This window comes from Phacochoerus africanus, chromosome 1 (genome assembly GCF_016906955.1).
Source record: "Phacochoerus africanus isolate WHEZ1 chromosome 1, ROS_Pafr_v1, whole genome shotgun sequence".
Classification (NCBI taxonomy): domain Eukaryota; kingdom Metazoa; phylum Chordata; class Mammalia; order Artiodactyla; family Suidae; genus Phacochoerus; species Phacochoerus africanus.
In genome coordinates, this window is record NC_062544.1 from 86,764,282 (window position 1) to 86,788,014 (window position 23,733).

The window sequence follows — 23,733 nt, forward strand, 5'->3', positions numbered from 1 at the left end:
TTGCCTTTGCATAAACCACTGACCAAGTTCAAATAACTACAATGCACTGTTCTGCATAGTAAAGCAGAGCTGTGGAAAAGTGTCTTGAGAGAGTGATGGAATTATTTATGAGTAGGTAGGGAAGAAGATAGGGAAGGGAAGGGAAGGGAAGGCTTCTCAAAGAAGATGACAGTTTCAGGAGAAAACTACTTGGATGGTAGGACATAAACCAAAAATCAGATTCTTATAACAAATATCTGTGACCTATTGGAACCACTGAACATCACATTTGAACCAGTAACTACATGAAAATCTGGCATCTATAGCCAAAAGAAACAGAACATGGCAATTTGCTTTGTCATGGACCTCAAATTATTGGTGGATCCAGTTACGCGTCTCCCTCACCCTTCATCTCTGTACTCTACTGGGGCTTATTTATTGCTGTAAGTAGCTTTCTCAATCTTCCATGTGCAAGAGCCTTTTAGAAAGAATGGAGACTCTGCGAGACAGGGCTGCGAGACAGGGCTGCGAGACAGGGCTGTCTTTGTTTTCTAGCTCCTAGCACAGTGCCTGCCATGTAGTAGGCATGTATTTGAAAATGACACAAACACACTCATGTTGGACTGCATACCAAAGACAAATGGCAGGATAATTTTTTCCTTTATTTATTTTTTAACCCTAGTAAAATTCCAGGATTACTCTATATAAATGGCCGTTATAAAACTATTTAATTGTACTTATTTGATGTGTTTGAAGATTTAGACTCCTTATTAAAGAGTAATGCCTTCTTTAGCATAAAGCAACTCACAAAAATAATTATCCAACCTAATACAGAATTCTTACCTTCTAGAAAAAGCTGCTGAATCCTACCCAGAGATGAACATAAAATACTAAGACATATCAATGTAAAGAATATGATTTTCTTTTTGTGTTATTTATGGATCCTCATTACTTATACTTTAGGAGGACCACAACCTGGTAGATTTACCTACAACCAGCATTTAAAAAATCTTGGCAGTTAAGACCTTGTCACAATTCCCGTCTGCGCTCTAGTCAAATGGGTTGGTCTACTGTGACTTCTGCTTTTTCCACACCACACATTGGCCTGGTGCCATCTCCTTACCCTCTGCCTATCACAGGTACCATCCTTCACTGTTCATTCTCTGTTCACCATTCATCACATCCTTAACCTCTCTCCAAGTGTCTTTCCCTCCTCTGGTATTTTCTTTTCTTTTCTTTCTTTCTTTTTTTTTTTTTTTCCTTGTCTTTTTGTCTCTTTAGGGCTGCACCCGGGGCATATGGAGGTTCCCAGGCTAGGGGTCAAATCCAAGCTGTAGCCACTGGCCTAGGCCAGAACCACAGCAATGCACCATCCAAGCTGCGTCTGCAACCTACACCACAGCTCATGGCAACGCCAGATCCTTAACCCACTGAGTGAGGCCAGGGATTGAACTTGCATCATCATGGATGCTAGTCAGGTTCGTTATCTGCTGAACCACGATAGGAACTCCTCCTCTGGTATTTTCTAATACTTCTCATCTTTGTGTCTCATATGCAGTAATACTAATAATCATGACTAACACTGGTGGAATGTTTATCATGTGCCAGGAACTGTTCTAACAACTTTACTGGTTTTATCTCATTTAATTATTACCGATGCCTTTGAATAGGTATTATTACCATCTCTATTTTAAGAAATGAATACACTAAAGCCCAACAAGGTTAAATAATTTACCTAACACAGTTAACAAGTTGTGGAGTGAGGTTTTGAACCTATAAAATCTGGTTTCAGAGCCCAAACTATTAACCACGCTGCAATTTTGCCTTTCATTTGTCCTATTTTGCAAGGTAGATATATTTTTAATCATTTTTACTGTCTGTATATCATGGACATTTTCCTCTTTTGACTATTGTCATTCATTTGTCCTCTTGCTTAGAACATATTTAAAAAGTGTGAATCTGCTATTTCTCCACTCTCAGGCCATGGCTCTGGTGGGGGTTGCTCCAGCCCTCACAGACTCCCGAGTGGTGTCTGACTCACACCTGGCCAACCAGAGCTGTACACTCCTCTGATGCAGAAAGTGGTCCAAGTTTAGACACACAACCCCACCAGAGCCAAGGAGGCATCAGGAGATGCAGACATATATATTTTATGGCTAGATTTGACAGTGGGATGGTGCGAATTATTAGAACTTTTCTGAGAACGGAGTTAACTCAGAGCCTGGGCCCAAATTCTTTTTTTCCCCCTCTTTAGCCAATTTGAGTGGGATTTTCTGTCAATATCTGCAAAAAGCTTCCAGTTTGTATAGTGTGGACATATTCTTCTAGGATAAATGGTGAATTTTTAGAAGGACCGACTTTCTCAAACTCTTTCTTGTGCAGTGTTTTATATTTAGATATTGTATAATATTAATGGATTTATTTTGGAAATCACCTGAATCTATGCTAAAGAAAAATTCATGCCAAGTGTACTGAAATTACATACAGACTTAGATTAATTTTACTGTAAGTTAAAATTTTCCTTCTTTATTTGAAATCATACATTCCAAAAATGCAAGTGCCTATAGATAAATCTAAGGCATAAAAAAAAGCAATAAATTACATATAGATCTACCTCCATTACTTTTCTTTCTTACTTCTTTTGATTCCTGTTTGCAGAGAATATTTTCTTCTATCTTCTCACTTTCAATTCGTATGTGTCCCTAGAAGTGAGGTGGGTCCCTTGAAGACAGCATATATATGGGTCTTGTTTTTGTATCTGTTCAGCCAGTCTGTGTCTTTTGGTTAGGACATTTAGTCCATCTACATTTAAGGTAATTATGGATATGTATGTTCTCATTACCATATTATTAATTGCTTTGGATTTGTTTTTGTTGCTCCTTTTTCTTCCCTTCTTCTCTTATTCTGTCCTCTCAAGGTTTGAGGAGTATCTTTACTGTTGATGTCTGCCCCCCTCATGCTAAAGTTGGTATGGGGGCTTGCTGTAGGCTTCCTGATGGGAAAGACTGGTGCCTGCCCACTGGTAGATGGGGCTGGTTCCTATCCCTCTGGTGGTGGGGCTTTATCTCTGGGTGAGATTAGAGGGGCTGTGTGCCTGGGGCATCTTCAGGCAGCCTATTTACTGATGGATGGGGCTGTGATCCCATCTCAATTATTGTTTGGCCTAGGGCTTCTCAGTGCTGATGGGTGGGCCCAGATTTTCCCAAAATGGCCACCTCTAGAGGACACATGCTGATGAATATTCCCAAGAGCTTTGCCTTCAATGTCCTTCCCCCACAACAAGCCATAGTCACCCCTTTTTCCCAGGAGATCCTCCAAGAACTGCAGTCAGGTCCAACCCAGATTCTTATGAAGCCTCTGCTTTTCCCTGGGACCCAGTGCACATGAAAGCTTGTGTGCGCCTTTCAAGAATGGGGTCTCCGTTTACCCGAGTTCCATGGAGCTCCTTCACACAAGCGCCACTGGCCTTCAATGCCAGATGCTGTGGGGGCTCTTTCTCCCAATACCAGATCCCCAGGCATGGGGACATGACATGGGGCTTGGAACTTTCACTCTTGTAGGTGAGTCTCTGTGATACAGTTACCTTCCAGTCTGTGGGCTACCCACCTGGCGGGTATGGGTTTGCTTATATAGTGTGATTGCCCCTCCTGCTAGCTTGATGTGGTCTCCTCTTTGTCTTCTGGAGTAGGAGATCTTTTTGAAAGTTTCCAGTCCATTTGGTTGAAAGTTCTTCAGCCTTTGGTGGTTATTTTGTTGTTTTTATAAGAGAAGTTGAGCTCCCGTCCTTCTATTCTGCCATCTTAATCCTATCTCTCTTCCTTCTTATTTCTTTTCTATTTTCAGAACATAAGAGAAACAGGGCTATATGACTCATTTTCTATAGCAAATTCCACACTTTGAGATAACATACTATAGTGGTAGGAACCTTGACCTAGAAATGGGAAACTTGCCAAACTCCAGAACCCAGGTAGGCCTTTAATTCCCTCTCAGGCTTGGGCTTGAGTTTCCTCACACATACCCAGAATATACCAGATTGTTATCACTTCCTTTGGCCATTCACCTTATTAAAAAGAAAGGGACTTGTGACTAATTGACCTGTTTCTGCACCATCAGTCACTTCATAGAAATCTTTCTGGTGTCATCAACAGCTAATCAGGACTTCTGGTTATGTGGCAGTAGTAAATATTCTAGAGTAAGTCTTGGTTAGGAGAGCATGATAGAAATATGGCTCTTGTGAGTATTATGATGGATAATAATTATTTCTCCTAGGTTTTATGTTGTATTAAAATTAGCCAAAGGAGTTTGCTCCTTTTCCTCTTTTATGGATTATTAAATTGAAACTGATGCTCCACAAGAGCCCTTTCAGCCCCAGCATCCTATGAAAATATACAAGGTCATTGTTGGGAATAAGCCCAAGAATACATTGCATAGTAAAGGTGGTGCCTCCTTCCTCTTATTATAGATACCTGTTCTTTTTAGAATTGGGTGAGTTCTGGTACCCAGGATTTCCTGAAGACACTTTTTCTCCAGAATTGCCCTTCGCTACTTGGGCTTTCTGAGGACATGCCAGCCAGTGAGCTAACCTAAAGAATTCATGGGAATATGCATACTTGTCTTGAATGGAGAGGTAGTTCAGGGCTCCAACAGTAGGCCATGCTAAGGACTTTGGTCTTTATTTTTCATTCAGTAGTGGGCGGGTCCTGTCAAGGCATGCATTCAGAAGGGAGTTTGGGATTATTTATGGTTATATAAGGACAGCTTTTCTCGATTTAGTAACTTTATCTTGGGCAGGTCAGCTTGCTAACTCTGTAATATAGTAAAAACATCCCAGGAGTTAGAGGTTTGAGTCTTATCTCTGTTACTAGCTAGCAATGTCACTTTAGGCCAGGCATTTTGCCTTGCCTAATTGCTGTTTCTCTAGCTATAGTGTAACATAATTAGTGTGGATGATTTTGCAGACATCTTTCATTGCAAAAATCTATAATTCCATAATCATACTACATGACAGGAAGGCTTGTGGTATGCTGGGTCACTGAGCATCTTTACAGATTTTGAACCCCTACTCCTACATCTTCATTCTGAGTTCACCCGAGGAATGGAACACTTAGCATGTTTGCTACATGCAGTTTCATCAGAAAGAAAAAAAAAAAAAAAGCAAGCTCCCGTTCTGGCCTAAGTCCTTGAAATTGAAGTGTACACTCTTCTTTTTTTTTGAGGCTCCCACAGATTCAACTGGAAAAATTCACTTGATAACTTTGTGCCTAACTGAAGACGCACTTCCTAGGGAGTGCCATGCATGAGATAGTAGATACCTGTTCTTTTTAGAATTGGGTGAGTTCTGGTACCCAGGATAAATTTCATTCTTATTAGCACTTAAAGAGTATAGATACAAAATTATGCATAAGATTGTAGATATGAAATTTCCTAGGGTCCCTGGTTAACTTATGGTACTATTCAGGAAGGAGAAAGACAAAAATAGAATTTAGTATCTGTTCTGAATTTAGTGAGAATTTGCATTTCAATGCCAATTCTTAAATGGTTTGATTCTCATAAACCCTACATTTTATACAGTATTTGATGTTATATAACGGTAAAATGAATAGAATTGGGAAATATTTGAACTTCAATTGTACTTGCTGATGTGCTTTTTTTTTTCTTTAAGCCACCTACATACATCAACCTGGGATCAATTATGCTAAGTTTAATTTTTAAAAGTTTTAATAAAGCTGGGTCATTATACTTTGTCCTCCCAGCAAGTTTGTTCTGATAGGAATATATTTGGGAAAATGGTTAGTTCAGATTTTCATTCTTATTTGCACTTAAATCATTTGATCTAGGTCAGGGATCGGTAAACTTTTCCTCTAAAGCACTGATAGTACATATTTTAGGTCTTGGGGGAGTTCCCATCATGGCTCAGCACAAATGAATCTGACTAGCATCCATGAGGATGTGGGTTCAATCCCTGGCCTCGCTCAGTGGGTTAAGGATCTGGAGTTGCCATGAGCTGTGGTGTAGGTCACAGATGCAGCCCAGATCCTACGTTGCTGTGGCTGTGGTGTAGGCTGGCAGCTACAGCTCTGATTTGACCCCTAGCCTGGGAACCTCCATATACCTAAGGTGAGGCCCTAAAAAGACAAAAAAAAAAAAAAATTAGGTTTTATGAGCCCTACTGCCTCTATCAGAACTACTTTATTCTTTCACTATAGCAAAAAAGCTGCCATAGACAATATGTTAATAAGTGGGTGTGGCTGTGTGCCAATAATACATTATTTACAAAGACAGATGACTGGTTGGTGGGCCAAAGTTTGCAGATTCCTGATCTAGATAATTAGTGAACATGTGATTCCTCCCTCAACATTTCCCAACTCTAGATCATTTTATATCGGAAATAGCATTGGAAGAGGGGTTATATCTGCCGCCCCATTATGGCTCTTCTAATTATTAGGGGTGACACTTTGGAAAGTCTTATTGGCATGGGTCTTATTTCAGTCATTATATTCAGTACTTAACATGTGTTAGCTAGGATTTAGTAAGATTGCTGTGGTGTGTTTTATATTTTGTGTAATACTTTATCCATAAACTTCTGTGGCCTTAAGGTCACAGACTAGGTCAAGACTCAGATCAATAAGACCATGTTTCTGGTCTGGAAGAAAGAGAGAAAAGAAAAAAACCTTCTCCGTATGATCCTGGAAGTGGTTATGTTCCAAAATCATAAGGTACATGGCTCCGAATTGTGCAGTATTAAAACTGGGAATAGAGATGTCAGTCTCAGAAATGGTAAAGAAAATAATGGTTCAATTTCTGACTCAAGACGTAGGCTGGGGAGAGTCAAGTTTATTTGAAAAGGTTCAAGGGACCCTAAAGTCAAATGGACAGAGTGTTCAGAACTCAGGAAACTGGTGGGTACAGCAAAGATGATGAGAAAGGGAAATTTTGCCTGCACTCTCTGTGATAGCTCTACACGCACACTGCTCAGCCACTTTCTCATCCAAGAGTTGCTTTTACTGAACTGAGGATATTTTTGCCAACTCTATCTGAAAAGCTTACAGGTACCTAGGCACTTCTTGGCACCTAACAAGTGGTAAGTAGTGGCAGAATCATAAAATGTTGACATGCAAAGATCTTTTGGGGATTTATTTTGCATGACTAAAAAATAGCATGTGTTAATAGTCAGGTGGTAGCTTGCACCCAGGTTGACCCATCTGGAATGCTTTGGTATGCTTCAAGAATAATTCTTTTGCACACTTAAAACATATCCCCTGACCTAAATGAATTAACCTTATAATACCAATTTAATTAGTGAATCATAGAATCAAGGCTAGTGATCCAGGACCTTTTATCTTAGATTTTATGGAGATTATTGTAGATTCAAAATTTGGATTCAAGTGAGTTTCTATCATTTTTACTCTAAGGAAAAAATCAAGAGAATATCTTATAGTTTGCCCCCATGTCTGTAGGGATTGCTTCAAAAGAAAACTTGTCAGAGGCTTAGATCATTGTTTGGTGAATTGATAAGGATGATTGGAGAAACATGGACAGATTGAGAGGTGAGTGTTCCTGAACTGAATATTTAATGTCTCCCTGATTACTAATGCATGACCCAAGGACTTAGAAGAAATTAAGTAATTTATTGATTTCAAGTTATTGGGCTTCCATGCAGCTCTTCTTATTTTGAAAAAAAAATAAATCCAAAACTTTATTTAGGAGTAATTCATCTTTTGTGTATGACTTGTTGCAGCATTTTGTGACTGGATTTTTTAAAAAGATTTTAAAGTTCATGTAAAAATGACATATAGGTGGTTTTCTCAACCTCGGCACTGTTGACATTTTTGGTTTAGATGATTCTTTATGGTGGAATGTTATCCCATGCGTGGTAGAGCTTTTAGCAGCATCCCTGGTCTCTACCCACTAGATGCCAGTGGCACCCATATCCCAATTTTGACAATCCAAACTATCTCCACACATGGTCAAGAGGGTTTGTTTGCTTGGTATCATTATACAGCAACCAAGCCATCACCCTATAACATAGCATTAAGGAATAAAAGGAGGATCATATTAATAATAAAACTATTCCTTTAATAGTTGAATTTTGGAATTGCAGTAAATTAATTTGCATATTTTTGAGGGGCGCACTATTATGCCAGGCTCTCTAAGGATGCCCACCATTTAGGTATAAAGCAATCTTCCATAAAATATTCCTCTCTCTGTTCCTATGGTTCTTGCATATCATGTTGTCAATATCATGCATGGTTGTAATAAAAGGATGGTATTATTGACTCTGTTCTTCAACCAGAGATTGTATGCAGAGCAGCAGTGATGGAGTTTCATCTCAGAAGGGAAGATGCATTGGACTTTATCTTGGGAGCTCCATGGATCACCTTCAAATCTCCCAACACATCTTTTGTCTATATAAATCAGACTGCTTACTTTTCCTTAAAGTCAAGAAATGTGATTTATTTATCTTTGTCTTCATAGCTCAGTAGCTGGCACAGGATAAATAGATGCTTTAAAATTGGATGAATAGCTTGAATCCAATTTGAATCTGTTTGTTGATCTTGAGACAAGGAGTTGGCATATATTTTCAGCCTCTGCTCTTCCTTTTCCCTCCTTTACCCCTTCCACTTTGATTCCTGGATGATTCTTACTGGCCTGAATTCCACACAGATATCCTCTTCTATTCCTTCACTAACTCAAAGGATGGCAAAGACTTCGTTGCTTTGCCATCTAAGAACCTGAGACGAGCTCAGAACAAAAAGGCACTAAGGAATTTTAATGTAGGACATTGAGGAATACCAGTGAGAAAAATACTGGATCACTTCAGCACCCACCATCATTGCGCTAATATTATTATTGCTACAGATTACTAAGGCAAACCTTTTTTTTTTACTTTTTATGGATTTTACTTTTTTGGATTTCTACACTGGAGTTCCTATAGACTTATTTCTCATGTTAGGTAATTTTAATGTAGTCCATAACTCTAAAATATGGACCAATTTCCTATAGGACTTACTTATTTTCAAAGTCAGTTGCCAGTACCTTTAAAAATTTGGGGGTTGACAGCCTTCAAAAACAAAATGCCCATGAACTATAAGACACTGAATGATAAAGGCAAAGGGCAAAGGCTTTGGGGTTGAGCAGAACTAGATACTAACTGTCATGCTACCTCATGTAAACCACAAAGACTTTGGCAAGTTGTTTTAACTTACTGAGCTTTAGTTTCATTATCTTTCAAAGGGGCCAAACTTAGAATGTCACTATGAGACTAGAGAAAAAATAAATCAGATGTTACATAGGATAATATTTGCATAAAGTAAGTGGCTGTAAATCAATCATAATCACAATAAACAATTATGATATCTGGTGATTGTGGAGGGGATGGTAGTGGTATGAGCTAGAGGTGTCAGGGCGAAGGCTCTGAAAGGACTGAATTCTCTCAGGTACCTTTCTTACTCTTCTTTCAGGATCAGCCTTAAATAGACCCTTTTCTCCATCCTGTGCCCTATGTTGGTGCTCGATTATTTGTCAACTAATCCTTGCTAAGAAGCTAAATATCCCTTCCAGGGAGTGACTGTATCTTAATAGAGGTATTCTTTAATGTCAGATATACGCTTAGGGATCTGAATAAAGATGGAGACTAAGGTGACACTATCCTGTTGTTCTGTCTTTCACCCTTTCCTGATGATTTGTTTTCTCCACTGTAGGTTCTCAAAGTTGGTGTATCAGTCAGCCTTTCCTACACAACAAATTCCCCCCAAAACTTGCAAACAACAATGGTTTATTATTTCTTGTGAGTCCTTGGGTATTTGGGTAGTCTCTGTGGTTCTATTCCAAATGGTGTTGGCTGGAGTCACTCATGTAGCTGCTCTTACCTTGGGACTCAGCTGGGGCTGAGACATCCTGAAGGACTTACATCTGGTGCCCTGAGGAGGATGGAATACCTCTCCCTCTCTCTCTCTCTCCCCCTTCTTTATCTCTCCCTCCATCTCTATCTTTATCTCTCTATCACCCTCTGTTATTCAGTAGTTGAGCCCTTGCTAATTTGCGTAGAGGCTAGTCCCAAAAAGGGCAAATATAGAAGCTTCATAAGTTCAGAAGTCACTCACCAATTCTTCTGCCTTATTCCATTGGTCAAAGAAATTACAGGACGAACCCAGATTCAAGAGAAGAGGAAATAAATTCTACATTTTGCTAGGAAGAGACGCATGCATGGATAAGAGTATGAGGCTTGTCTGGTGGCCGCATCTGCAGCCTACAACCCTCTGGGAAACTGTTCCATCTCACCCTAATTTCCACTTTCTTCTCCTCCTGAGTCTCTGTTCACATATTTTTTCTGTCAGGATCCATGGGATTAATAGTTTCTCAGTTTATAAGGGGTGAATGTTGTCATCATTCTCTTTATCTTTTTAATTTTTTTGTTTTCAAAAGGGTACCCCACGTTTTTTGGTTTTGTTTTTTTTTAATCACACTAGGATACTAATCAGGATACTAAGATGCTGGGCCTCTCCACTGCCCTATGGAGCACCACTAATCCCACTTGCTGCTTTTATTTCTTTTCTTTCTCTGCCTCTTTATTTTTTTAATTTATTTTTTATTGCATAATAGTTGATTTATAGTGTTGTGCCTATTTCTACTGTACAGCAAAGTGACTCAGCCTTACACACACACACACACACACACACACACACACACACACACATTCTCTATCATTCTCTTTAATGCATCATGTTTAGTGGAAAATACGTGGGTTTTAGAAACAGACAGAACTCCAGATGGATGGCAGAGCCACTTATTCCTGGTTGTATGATACTAAGCAAGGTACATCAGGCTCTCTTTCCTCAGTCTTCTCATCTACTAAGTAGAGAGGATAAAACTTACCTGATAAGGTTAACATGAGGTTTATATTAATGTAGTTTATTCATAGTGATTAACTGAAACACAAAAGATGGTCAGTACATGTTAATGCCTCTTTTCCCCCTGTTCTTCTGTGAATAGAGAGTTGTTCTATCCATTACCTTTCTCTGAAAGAGAAATTTTTTTGAAACTTTCTAAACATCACTTATAATAGTCAGATCCATTTGTCCTCAGCCCTCTGATAATTTCCAAAAAATGCTTCAAGCTTTATAGAGCATTTCGAAATGTTTTTTTTTTTTTGTCTTTTGTCTTTTTGTTGTTGTTGTTGCTATTTCTTGGGCCGCTCCCGCGGCATATGGAGGTTCCCAGGCTAGGGGTTGAATCGGAGCTGTAGCCACTGGCCTATGCCAGAGCCACAGCAACGCAGGATCCGAGCCGCGTCTGCAACCTACACCACAGCTCATGGCAACGCCGGATCGTTAACCCACTGAGCAAGGGCAGGCACCGAACCCGTAACCTCGTGGTTCCTAGTCGGATTCGTTAACCACTGCGCCACGACGGGAACTCCCGAAATGACTATTTCTTTATGCTGATTTCTGTATTCTTTCTTGAATTTATCATGTTATTGCTACTCCTAAACTTTGGCTCATATTTTTCCCCTTGCCTCGTAATCCAACTTCATTGCCTGTTCCTAGATCCACATGAAATCCTTTCTCTTCTAGAAGATTGTCTAATGTTTCTGGTGCCTACTATTTACAACTTTGTGTTTTAAGCGAGCTTAGGTTTTTGAACTTTTTTCATCAGTTTTATTCTCCATAATGATTTGGGGAGTCTTTTAAACCATATTTCTCCCAATTACTCACTCCAAATTTTACACACTATTATAACTACGACTAAACCTCTGGTATTTTTCAATATGAACATGTAGACTTGAATTCTTTGCAGCACCCCCAAAAGCATTAAAAACTTGTTTTATGGCCCACATCATCCATAAATGATTCCAGAAACTGCATTACTCAGTGTCTCAATAAATTCTGTGGAAAATAATAGAAACGAATAGCAATGATTAGGGACAATTTAGTGATTGCAGTTTTTGAGAGGACAAAATTGAAGAAAACACATTATCTTGCTTGATTCATGCATTATTGTGTGTGATTAGAATTTCCATAAAAGAAACTCCTAACCCAATATGTGACTAAGCATTTTTAAAAAATGTGAATAAGAGAATTCTGTTTGTATCATAATAATTGTTATTTTTAGGATATGCAGAGAATTTTTTTCTTTGGTGTGTGTTCTAGATTATGGGACATTGATTTATGTCCTTGATAAATATTGTCAGAACCATGTCCTAAAAGAGTAAATAATTAGAGGACAGTTCTTACCAATCCATTAGAGTTTTTATGGCCAAACACTATTTGTTTGGTCTTTCTGCCGCTCAGATCCTCTAAATCCAAAAGCAAAAGTCAGTCCACCTTTTCCCTTTCTAGAATACCCTAACATTTTTTTAAGAGTTAACATTAAATTCTTTAGCATGATTCCCAGTAAACTGAGCCAAAGCTCCCGGTCTGTTTTCTACTTACTGGCAACACTCAACTTAACTGAAAGAAATTGAGTAAAAAGCAGAAATGCATGGTCCTATGTCAGATTGGTGTGTTAATTCTTTTTTTTTTTTTTTTTTTTTGCTTTTTAGGGCTGCACCCGTGGCACATGGAAGTTCCCAGGCTAGGAGTTGAAACAAAGCTGTAGCTGCCAGCCTATGCCACAGCCACAGAAACATGGAATCCAAGCTGCATCTGCGACCTACACCACAGCTCATGGCAATGCCAGATTCTTAACTCACTGAGCGAGGCTGGGGATGGAACCCGCGTCCTCATGGATACTAGTTGGGTTTGTAACCACTGAGCCACAGGGGAACTCCAGGTGTGTTATTTCTGACTCATGTACACACAGCATCATTCTTGTTGTTCATTAAAAGACAATTGCCCCAGAGTTGGTCCAGTTATTTGAATTTATTACTGAAAGACACTTTCATGAATTCAAAGGATTCAAAAATTCACTCGTCCAAGCATTTTCGTTTCTATATTTTCTGGAAATATGTTTAGAAGCATAGATTTTTAAACAAATAGAACTGTTTACTCTTCCATTTGCCTCTCCTCCTCCTCTGTATGGTGAATATTTTTTTTTTCTGATTTTAAAATTTACATATTTTAATTTTCAAATAAAGGAGGTGGTCAATTCTCAGATTCAAAATGGCTAGTGGTTCGGTACTTGAATAGATTATAACCACAAATTGATATCTTTCAATAAGTTTTAAATTTTTTCGTTATCAAAAATTTTATCTGAAAAAACAGAAAACGTATTATGATAAAACCTCATCCATTATCTAGCTGAAACAATGGTCAGCATTTAAAAGTGGATAAATATAAATTGGCTCTAACAAATCTTATAGTGAATAATTCTTGAGTCGTTTTGTAATTTTGGTTTAATAACTTATGCAAAGGAATCTTATTGTTTTTAATGGCAATTTAAATTAGTCTTGATCTTCACAGCTAGAATCTATTATAATTGGTAATGCTTTTTAAATTCTTTTTTTTAAATTCTTAATATTAGTTTATCTTAATCCTTCACTTTTTTTCCTGCTGTTTTGCTGCTTGGTCTTCTCAGACTTTTAAATTGTTTTAGATATTTCTGCTTCTCACTTCCAGGGAAAAACTACCTGCTATAGTAATAATCCTCTGGCATTATTCTGATTTCTTCTAATGCAATAAGAAGTCTATTCAAAGAAAATTGAATTCCTGCCATTGAAACCTAAAACAATTCTCCTTTTGTCTCTTTAGCCAATTCTTACATAAAGCTTCCTCCCAAACTTTCCCCAAATACTTAAATTCCTTACACAGAACAGCTGAAGTGAATCAACTACATGAATAAAGAAATCAATTAGTTAACTCTAGCTATGGTTAGTAATTAACTTACCCCTACCTCTGTACGAAGTTATGAGTAGCAAGATTTTTGAACAATTTAGTAATATGTCTTCAAGACCAAGAATTGTGTAAAGGATTATTTAGTTCACTTCTCTATTAAATGTACATTTTTTTCCTAGTTTTGAAAAAATGGAATTGAAGTTACTTTTTTATTAACCTTTTCTTTTTAATCGAAGTATAGTTCATTTACAATATGTTAATTTCAGGTGTACAGCAGAACGATTCATTCATATATATATATATAGTTTGTTTTTGTTCAGATTCTTTTCCACTGTAGGTTACTACAAGACATTGAATATAGTTCCCAGTAAGTCCTTGTTGTTTATCTGTTTTATACATAACAGTGTGTATATGTTAATCCCAAACTCATAATTTATCCCCACCCCACCCCCAGCTATTCCCCTCTGGTATATTACTTTTTAAATTTTAATTCAAGATTGCTTATTTAGTAATTTCCATTTTCTTTAAAATACAGAGTTCTTTAATTCAGTAAAATGTCATTCAGAAGCCCATTTTATAAAATAGACGTACAGAAATGGGACTTTCAAGCCTTGTACATTGCCTAGTGATTTTTTCCTGTTTCACCTTTAGCACATTTCCATCTGTATACCACCACCTCTAAACCCTGGGAATCTAAGTATCCCAATTTTAAAAAAACACGGTTCCTAAATGACTGGATATTTTATAATGTCAAAATATCATGGTTATATAGTTAGATGATAGATATTATGATTATGTTCAAAATCTTTTAATCACATATATGTATTTATGTATGTAGATAGAAGGATAGATAAATAGGTTAAACAAAGATATGATACCTTGAATTTGCCTCAAAAAACATGAAGGAGTAAGGTGGATGGAACTAAACAAGACAATACATGTAATGCATATTTGTTGAAACTGGTTGATGGGTGTGCAAGAGACTGAGTTCTATATATAGTCCTAGTAGTTTTGTTTCCCTGTAGATATATATGTATATATTCTATACTTCTGTATAATCTTTCTTGGATTTAAATAGTCAAGATAAGTACCAACCAGAAATCAAGCTGTCCACTTTTGATTTGCCTGGGGTTTTTGGTATATATGTGTACTCAATTAAATGTTTATTTCATAATGTAAATGCATAGACTAAATATAATTACATTAGAAGTTGTATAGAATATATGACTCTGTAAAATATAGCCTCTAGTCTTATGAACAATAGTTTTTAAGGATTTCTCTGAAAAGTAGACTAAAATGACAAGAGATGAAATCAATGATGGTGACAGTGGTTATTTGATAAGCATAGATAGTATCAAGCCAGATTCCTAGTAATCAATAGATATACAGATGAATAATGCCATACAAAATATATAACAAGGAAGGGTTTTCTTAACTTGTTCATTCGTTCATTAAAAAAATCAAATTATATACTAGACTCTATTTTAAATATTAGTAATACAACAATAAACCATGTGTATCTCATTAAATGTATGAGTGACAGATATAAAAATACACACATTTGCCTTGTGGATGTGTAAATTTGTATTTTTATAATAAATTTTCTGGCACATGACAATTAAGTGTCATATTCTGACAATATCAGTTCAAGTTAACAAATTTATAATACATGGAATTAATATGTTTTGAGGAAGGATTCTTTTCTCAAACTGACACAAACTCTTGAGATGGGCCAGCATCATTGAGCATGAAAATCCAGCTCCGGGATTCAACGCAGCTTAGATTCTCAAGTGTTTAAAGTGATTAAAAGGCCTCAATAGGCTGCAGTCGAAATTAGTTAAACCAATATCTAGATGTAACATGAAAAGAACTTCTTTGACCTTCTATTTTACATGAAATAGTTATAGGTTCATGGGAACTTTCAAGGATAGTATCGGTTGTTTCCAATAGCTACATTTTACATAATAATAACGTAAATATCAAAACTAGGACATGGCATTGGCACATTGTGTGTGTATAGTTCTATGGCATTTTATCACATGGGCAGATTTGTTTGACCACCGCAATAATCAAGGTACATAACCATTTCATCGCTACAAACATCCCCCTCTTGCTAGCCTTGTGGAGTCATACACCCTCTACCCTCTACTATCCCTAACGCATGACTACCATGTTCTCCATCTCCAACATTTAAAAAATGTTATGTAAATGGAATCAAATAGTATGTAACTCTTTGAGATAAGCTTTTTTAAACGTAATATAATGCCTGTAGATCTCTTCAGGTTATGCATATATTAATAGTTTGTTCCTTCTTACCCTGAGTGATATTCCATGGCTTGGATATACCACAATTTATTTAACCATTCATTGATTCAACAACATGTGTGTTGTTTCCTGTTCTTGGCTATGGTAAAGCTGCCATGAACAGTTGCACAGAGGTTTTTGTGTGGACATCAGTTTTCATTTCTCTAGGATAATTACCAAGGCATACAATGACTGATTTGTATGGTTAAGTACATATTTAGTTGTTTTTCAGGAAACCACCAAACCTTTTCCCAGAGTGACTGCATCACTTTACATTTCCATCAGCAATGTGTGAAACACCCAGTTTCTCCACTTCTTCTCTAGCATTTGGTATTGTCACTGTTTTTCATTTTTAGCTCTTCCACTTGGTGCATAGTGACCTCTCATTGGACTCTTAATTGGCATTTACCTAATGACTAATGATGTCAGACATCCTTCCATGTGAATATTTGCCATTTTTGTATCCTCTTAAGTGACATAGCTCTTCACACATTTTGTTCACTTTATAAGTAGATTGTTCAGTTTTCTTAATGTTGAGTTTTGTGAGTTCTTTATGTATTCTAGAGATAAGTCCCTTGTCAGAGATGTGATTTGGAAATATTTTCTCCCAGTCTGTAATTGTATTATAAATGGGCTAATTTTGAATCTTACATATATTATTAAAATTGAACAATAACCACCGCAATTGTTTCGAATCAAGATTCACAAAAGATTTGGAGTCGAGGAGGAATGTTTTGTCACTGAAATTATGAAAATTACCAGCACATGGTGGTAACAAAAAGCTGACCAAATGTAGTTGGATTAGTTGTTGTTTTTAAATTTTCTACAGACAACACTTTTCCTTACTGCCTACATCTGGTTTGGATGGCTCTCACCACCCTGTCCTGGCACACCATTCATCTGATAGATTCAGAGACTTGCAGGCTTTTCTGACACTCTTGAAGTAACACAGTCACAATAGACCATTGCACAGTTCACAGTTCAGTATATGGAAGACCATAAAATACATAACCCAACAATCTCCTGAAAAAACTACTTGAAGCTGTATTCCAGCCAATAGAAATAATTCAAAATTATAAATCTAATAATGTAGAAATTATAAATATGTGTCTTGCCTAAACCAGTTTGGACCAGTTATATTATTAATCCAGAAGGATTCTTCAGTTCATAGAGTAAACTAGGCCCTGTAATAATTCAGTACATTATTCTTCTTTTCCTTCAAGTCATTTTTTCTTATCGTAAAAATAGTGATTTTTTTTTCTGGGGCACATCCTTTACCCCACAGTTCAGATGGTAATCATCACTTAAACACCAACTAGTTGTGTTTATTTAGACCCTGTGAACCAGGGTTAAGCTGCAACACTGTTGATGAAGATCGGAATCTCTGGGAAACAGCTCTGAGATGGAGATTGACAGAATTTTTTAGGGAGTCCTCCTAGGCTCAACAAAGGACTGTGTAAAGGGAGAGAAGGAAAGACTGAGTTTAGGAAGAAGTTGGGCTGAAACATAGTTGCAACAAGATATTTTGCTGACTCTAGGTAACCACCACCTAAAACTAGGTGGCCTTCAGGATTGGGGGTGGGGGTGGCTTCCCATTACATGCCTCTATTGACTAGTCCTTGAATGCAGGCTACTCTGGGAAAGGACCGTGATCTTGGTCAAGGTTATTTCCTTCAGCTGAAGGCAATGACAGAGAGGACTGACGGCTTAGAGGTGAGGGCTCTGGGCAGGCACACTCCCAGTGGCCACAGACTTAACCCTTTTAATTCTGGGGTGGGGGTCAGTATCTTGATGTGGAGCTTAGCATACACAGAATCATTCAGTGGTCTCATTTCCCATCATGAAAGCAAGTCTTAGTGCGTGGCCAAATGAAAATTTACATTGCAAACTTTAAAAAATAATTTTTTGGAGTTCCCATTGTGGCTCAGTAGGTTAAGAACCTGGCTAGTATCCATGAGGATGCAGGTTCAATCCTGGCCTCACTTAGTAGGTTAAGGATCTGGCACTGCTGCAAGCTCCAGTGTAGGTAGCAGATGTGGCTCAGATCTGGCATTGTGACATAGGCTGGGAGCTGCAGCTCCAATTGGACCCCTAGCCCGGGAGATTCCATATGCTGCAAGTGCAGCCCTAAAAAGAAATAAAAAATTATATATTAAAAATAATTACAGATAGATAGATAGGTAGATATAGATACATGCATATAGTCCATATTGAATGAACTGCATTATGGACAATTTTCCTGAGTAAAGCTAAGAGTCTACTCCCATGTCTTTTGGCAGATTATTTTTCCCTTTAGCCTTTTTCATATCTAGAACCTGTGATTATTGCTGTGTTAGTTATATTTAAGATTAGTTACATGATATGAGGTCAAGGATATGAAAAAATAAAGAAAGCCTAGAACAAAATCAAAAAATAAATTTGCCAAAATGTTAAATTACTTCTGGGAATAGTTTTATCAAAGAGATTAATTTCCTCTTTTACACTGCCTACACTTCTAAATTTTGTAAAATGTCCATGTGTTATTTTTTAATATTGAAAGAATAATGGTATACATGTTATATAATTGTAACTGAATAGTGAGAAATAAATCCAGTAAAATTTTGGAAGGACATGCATGAAATAGTTGATATTGAAAACAATTAGGTATTCTTTATTTTTTTATTTTTCTGTATTTTCAAAATTTTCAGAATGACTTTTTACATTGACTTTAATTTTCTATTTTTTGGGCAAATTTTTGTCTTTTCATAAATTGTAAATTGGAAGCTAGAAGTTTCCAGTGTCATCTCACTAAATATGAGTTTTCCCTTAGTTACCAATAGATATTATCTATTGAGTTAAAGAAGAGTCCTTCCTCCTATTGCTTACTTACTACAAGTTTATTTTAAAAAATATTTATGTAGTCGTGTTTGAAAAAATTAATACTTACTGTGATAATAACATGAATTTTCTCCTTTATAAATCTGCTGAACTATATTATGACTTTCTCAAGATAGAACCATCCTTGGCATAAATCCCACATATGCAATCTATATTTTCTTTTAACACATGTCTGTATTCAGCATACTGATGTATTATTGCTTAAGATTTTTGAATGTATATTCAAAGTGATATATTTTTTGTATTATACTCACCTAGTTTTGGCATCTGAATCTTCCAGAATTATTGATTGAATTCAGAATTTTTCAGGCTCTTTTTTGTTCTGAGGCTATAAAAGAATTATTTGTTCCTTTAAGGCTTGAAAACATTGACCTTTAAAGCCATCTGAAGCACTGCTGCTTTAACATAGTGGGTTAAGAATCCAACTGCAGCAGCTCAGGTAGCTGCAGAGGTGCCGGTTTGATCCTGGCCCAGTGCAGTGGATTAAGGGAAATAGTGTTGCTGGGGCTGTGTGTGGGTCGCGGATATAGTTCAGATTAGGTCCTTGGCCGGGAAACTTCCATCTGCCATGAGTACAGCGCCCCCCGCGCCCCCCTCCCCCGCAAAAAAAAAAAAAAAAAAAAAACCCAAAAACAAACAAACAAAAAAACCCAAAAAACCACTTCTAAACTTATGGTCCTCTTAAAATTCTTAACATTGTTGTCGATGTCTCTGTTTTTCCCTTGAATACAATTGCCAGAAGTTTAATTTTAATCTTCCTCTGGTTTTACGGATCATATGTTCTTTAAACTTTCTTCTCACTTTCTTCTATTCCTGATTTCAATTGTATATCCTTCTAGTTTAATCTGATTTTCTCTTGTATATTGTGATAGTTTTGCAGTTGAGAATACAGGTTTATTTTGTGTCTGAGAGACTTGTTCAGGTACAACTATGAGTTCACCGGGCACGCGGCTGCCCAACTAGGAACTATATTCCTCAGCTTTGTCTGCACCTCAGTGTGGCTAACGTAGTGTGAGGAAGTGAAGTGTGCTTCCGCCTACCTTCTACTTTTGCTGTTTCTTTTCTTCCCATTCTCTACATCTCAGTCCTCAAGGACTCCTTTGAGTTCTTTCAAGACACTGAGCACCTTTCTGACCAAGGCCTTCATACCTTTTATTTCCTCTCAGAAATATTCTTCCCTCTGCTACCCCTCATCTTGTTAACATCTATTCCTCCCTTGAATTTTAGCCCTGATCCTTTTATCTTAAGCAAACGAAGCCCCACCCTCATCCCTGCTCCCAAGAATTTGGGCAGGTCCCACAGTTAACCGTTTCAGTACCACGTTAGTCTTGTCCTTTTTTTGTTGTGCAATATTTTTTATGCTAAAAAATACAATATATGTAATATGAAAGAATTATTTAAAATCCTCATACACCCCAAATCCAGTTTATAAAATAGAATTTTGCTAATTCCATTTAGTAAGGTCCATGGTGATCCAGCTAGAGACTGTATTTTCCAATCGTTTCACAATTTGCTGTAGTCATGTGATTATGGGCAGTTTTATAACACATTTCCCTCTGTGATATGTAACTTAGTTTTGCACATGTGTGAATATTATAAAAATGTTGCCATATGGTCAGTGGTCTTCAATTTATTGCTTTTGAACTCAACATTATGTTTTTGAGATATTTCTATGCTAACAGGTAGGCAGTATTTCATTCATTTTCCATTTATTCTAAATCTAATTTAATGAAATTTTAACATCCTATGTCATGATTATACCTCATTTTTTTATTTATGGACATTTGACTTGTTTCTAGTTATACACACAAACATGCATGTGGATATTTCACATGTATATTTTATGTGTATGCATATGAAAATTATGAATATTGCTATTACAAATATTTTGTATGTATATGTATATTATATATTTTAATGAGTTGATCTCTATTCTATTTATGATTTTTTTTTTTTCATTCAGGATCTACCAACCCAGGACTTTTTTTGTCTTTTTAGAGCCATTCCTGACACATATACAAGTTCCGGACTAGGGGTCAAATTGGAGCTGCAGCTGCTGGCCTACACCACAGCCACAGCAAAACTGGATCCATGCCATGTCTGCGACCTATACCACAGCTCATGGCAATGCCAGATCCTTTAACCCACTGAGCAAGGCCAGGGATCAAACCTGCGTCCTCATGGATACTAGTTGGGTTTGTTACTGCTGAGCCACAATGGGAACTCCCTTCCCAGGACCATTTTAAATTCATTCCTTTGCCTAGGAGAGTTGAAATCACCTAAGTGGAATGATTTTCAATCCCAATCTTGTGAGGGTTAAGTTGTGACTAAAACTTTTCAAGGAAAACTTTTTTTTCTTCCATTTAGAGCCAAGACCAAGACATACACATTTCGTTGACATTTCCCTTTGAGGGTTTCCTCTTTAGGACTATAAAAGTAGTTGACTTGGAGGAGCTCATCAATAATTAGATTTCTCCACTGAGAAGGGATTTAGTTTATTGACTGTCATGCAGCTCTAATCTGGTCCATTTTCTTGTTAGCACTGTAATTCCACCTAGCAATTTGATACCAACTGATATCTCATAAGCAGCCTGCTGGCCTTTCCTAACATAGTCCTGTTGACATTTTCTTAAAACTCGGGCAGTTTTCCAATTTAAATATGTTTAAAATTACACCTTGATGGATTAATAATTACATCTTCTGATGTAATTTATGTGTCCTTTGCAGACCAAAAATTGAACACCCGAAGGCATGATCTTAACTTTCAGTAGCACAGAGAAATCTGCTTTGTTCAGTAGCGTTTCCCCCAAAAGTGCCCCTTTTGATCTTCAACATTGTGTTCTTTTGTGAATCTGTTTTTATTGATTTAGGTCTAGAGTAATATATCATTTTATTTTAAGCATTCTTTCAAAGTTTAAAGCAAAAGGTGAACAATTAAAAAACCATGTAACTTAAGCTTAGACTCTTGGAGTAAATAAAGCATTTCCTGGTCGTTTAAAAGCGTCCCAAACAACAAAGTCCTACTGTGTAACACAGGAACTAGATTCAATACCCTGTGATCAAGCATAATGGAAAAGAATATGAAAAAGTATGTATATATGTATACAGATAACTGAATCACTTTGCTGCACTGCAGAAATTGACACAACTTTGTAAATCAACTATACTTCAATAAAAAATAGAAGTTAAAAAATTAATTAAATAATTTTAAAAATAAGAAAAAAAGCACCCCAGAATGGACTGAGAATGAGGGGGTGGTGGTGAAAATCCTTGAAACACTTGGAGATCAGGCTCAGACGGGCAGCAGCTATGATACATATCCGTCTGTGTGACACTTGACACCAAGTGGCATTTGAGCATTGATTTAAATCATTAAAGGACTTGGTGCTATAGGTGGAAGTAGAGAATTTAGACCAATTTGGCTTCACAGACTGGCACCACTGACTAGCCATGTGGCCATGTGACACTATATTAGACCCTTCAGTTTTCTCCTCTGTAAATAGAGGATAATAATGCCTACCTCATTTAGTATTTATGAGCATTAATGGAAATTTATTAATACTAAGAATCTAGAACAGGGCCTGACACACAGTGGCCATCAATAATAGCTACATGGCTTCCCCGAGGTAGCAACCAAATCCACTCGTTTTTATGAAGAGGAATCAGACAGCCTTCATAATGCTATAGAGGTTTGATGGTAAAACTTAGATAGATATGTTTTTAATTTTTATGTTTTGGAATTATTATAACATACATACAGTTTACTTAGTATGAAATTATATGTTCACCAACTGACCACATAAAGACTAAATGTTTCTTAATGTCATATAATCAATTTATTTATTTCCCTTGGGTGGTAGACCTTTGGCAAGAAAATAAAATAGCTGGATTCGTACATAACTTTAGTAAAATAGAGTCCTATTGGCGTAAAGATTTAAATGTTAAAAATAAAAAAATAAAAACTAGAAGTTCCAGTCGTGGCGCAGTGGTTAACGAACCCAACTAGGAACCATGAGGTTGCGGGTTCCATCCCTGGCCTTGCTCAGTGGGTTAACGATCCGGCGTTGCCGTGAGCTGTGGTGTAGGTTGCAGACGCGGCTCGGATCCAGCGTTGCTGTGGCTCTGGCATAGGCTGGTGGCTACAGCTCCAATTCGACCCCTAGCCTGGGAACCTCCATATGCTGCGAGAGCAGCCCAAGAAAATGGCAAAAAGACAAAAATAAATAAATAAATAAATAAAATACAATAACATAATAAATAAAAAATTAAAAACTAAACATGTGGGAAGAAAACATGTATAGATTTTTTTTAATAATTTTTGAGGAGTTCCTGATGTGGCTCAGTGGTTAACGAACCCAACTAGTATCCATGAGAATGTGGGTTTGATCCCTGGCCTTGCTCAGTGGGTTCAGGATTCTGCATTGCTGTGAGCTGTGGTGTAGACTGCAGATGTGGTTAAGTGTCTGCATTGTTGTGGCTGTGGTGTACGCCAGCAGCTGCAGCTCCAATTCGACCCCTAGCATGGGAAGCTCCATAAGCCATGAGTGTGGCCCTAAAAAGACAAAAAATAGTAATAATAATTTTTGAATGAAGATAGGCTATGTAGGATATAAAGTCTAGATACCACAAATTGATAGATTGATAAGTCTGACAACATAAAAATTAAAATTTTTATACTGCATAAATAAAATCAGAGGTCAAGTAAGAAAATAGGATCGTTGTCAGCAGCATGTATGACAAGAAATGGTGACTAATATACAAAGGGCTTTCACAAATAAATAGAAAAGTACCAACTTAATTT

At 37.1% G+C, this 23,733-nt stretch overlaps 1 protein-coding gene across 1 annotated transcript in view; it reads left to right on the plus strand.

Moving 5' to 3' along the window:
* The window catches only part of KCNH8 (potassium voltage-gated channel subfamily H member 8), a 420,004-nt gene that overhangs the window by 203,094 nt on the left and 193,177 nt on the right, over positions 1 to 23,733 (plus strand). The gene's annotated exons all lie outside the window — the stretch shown is intronic.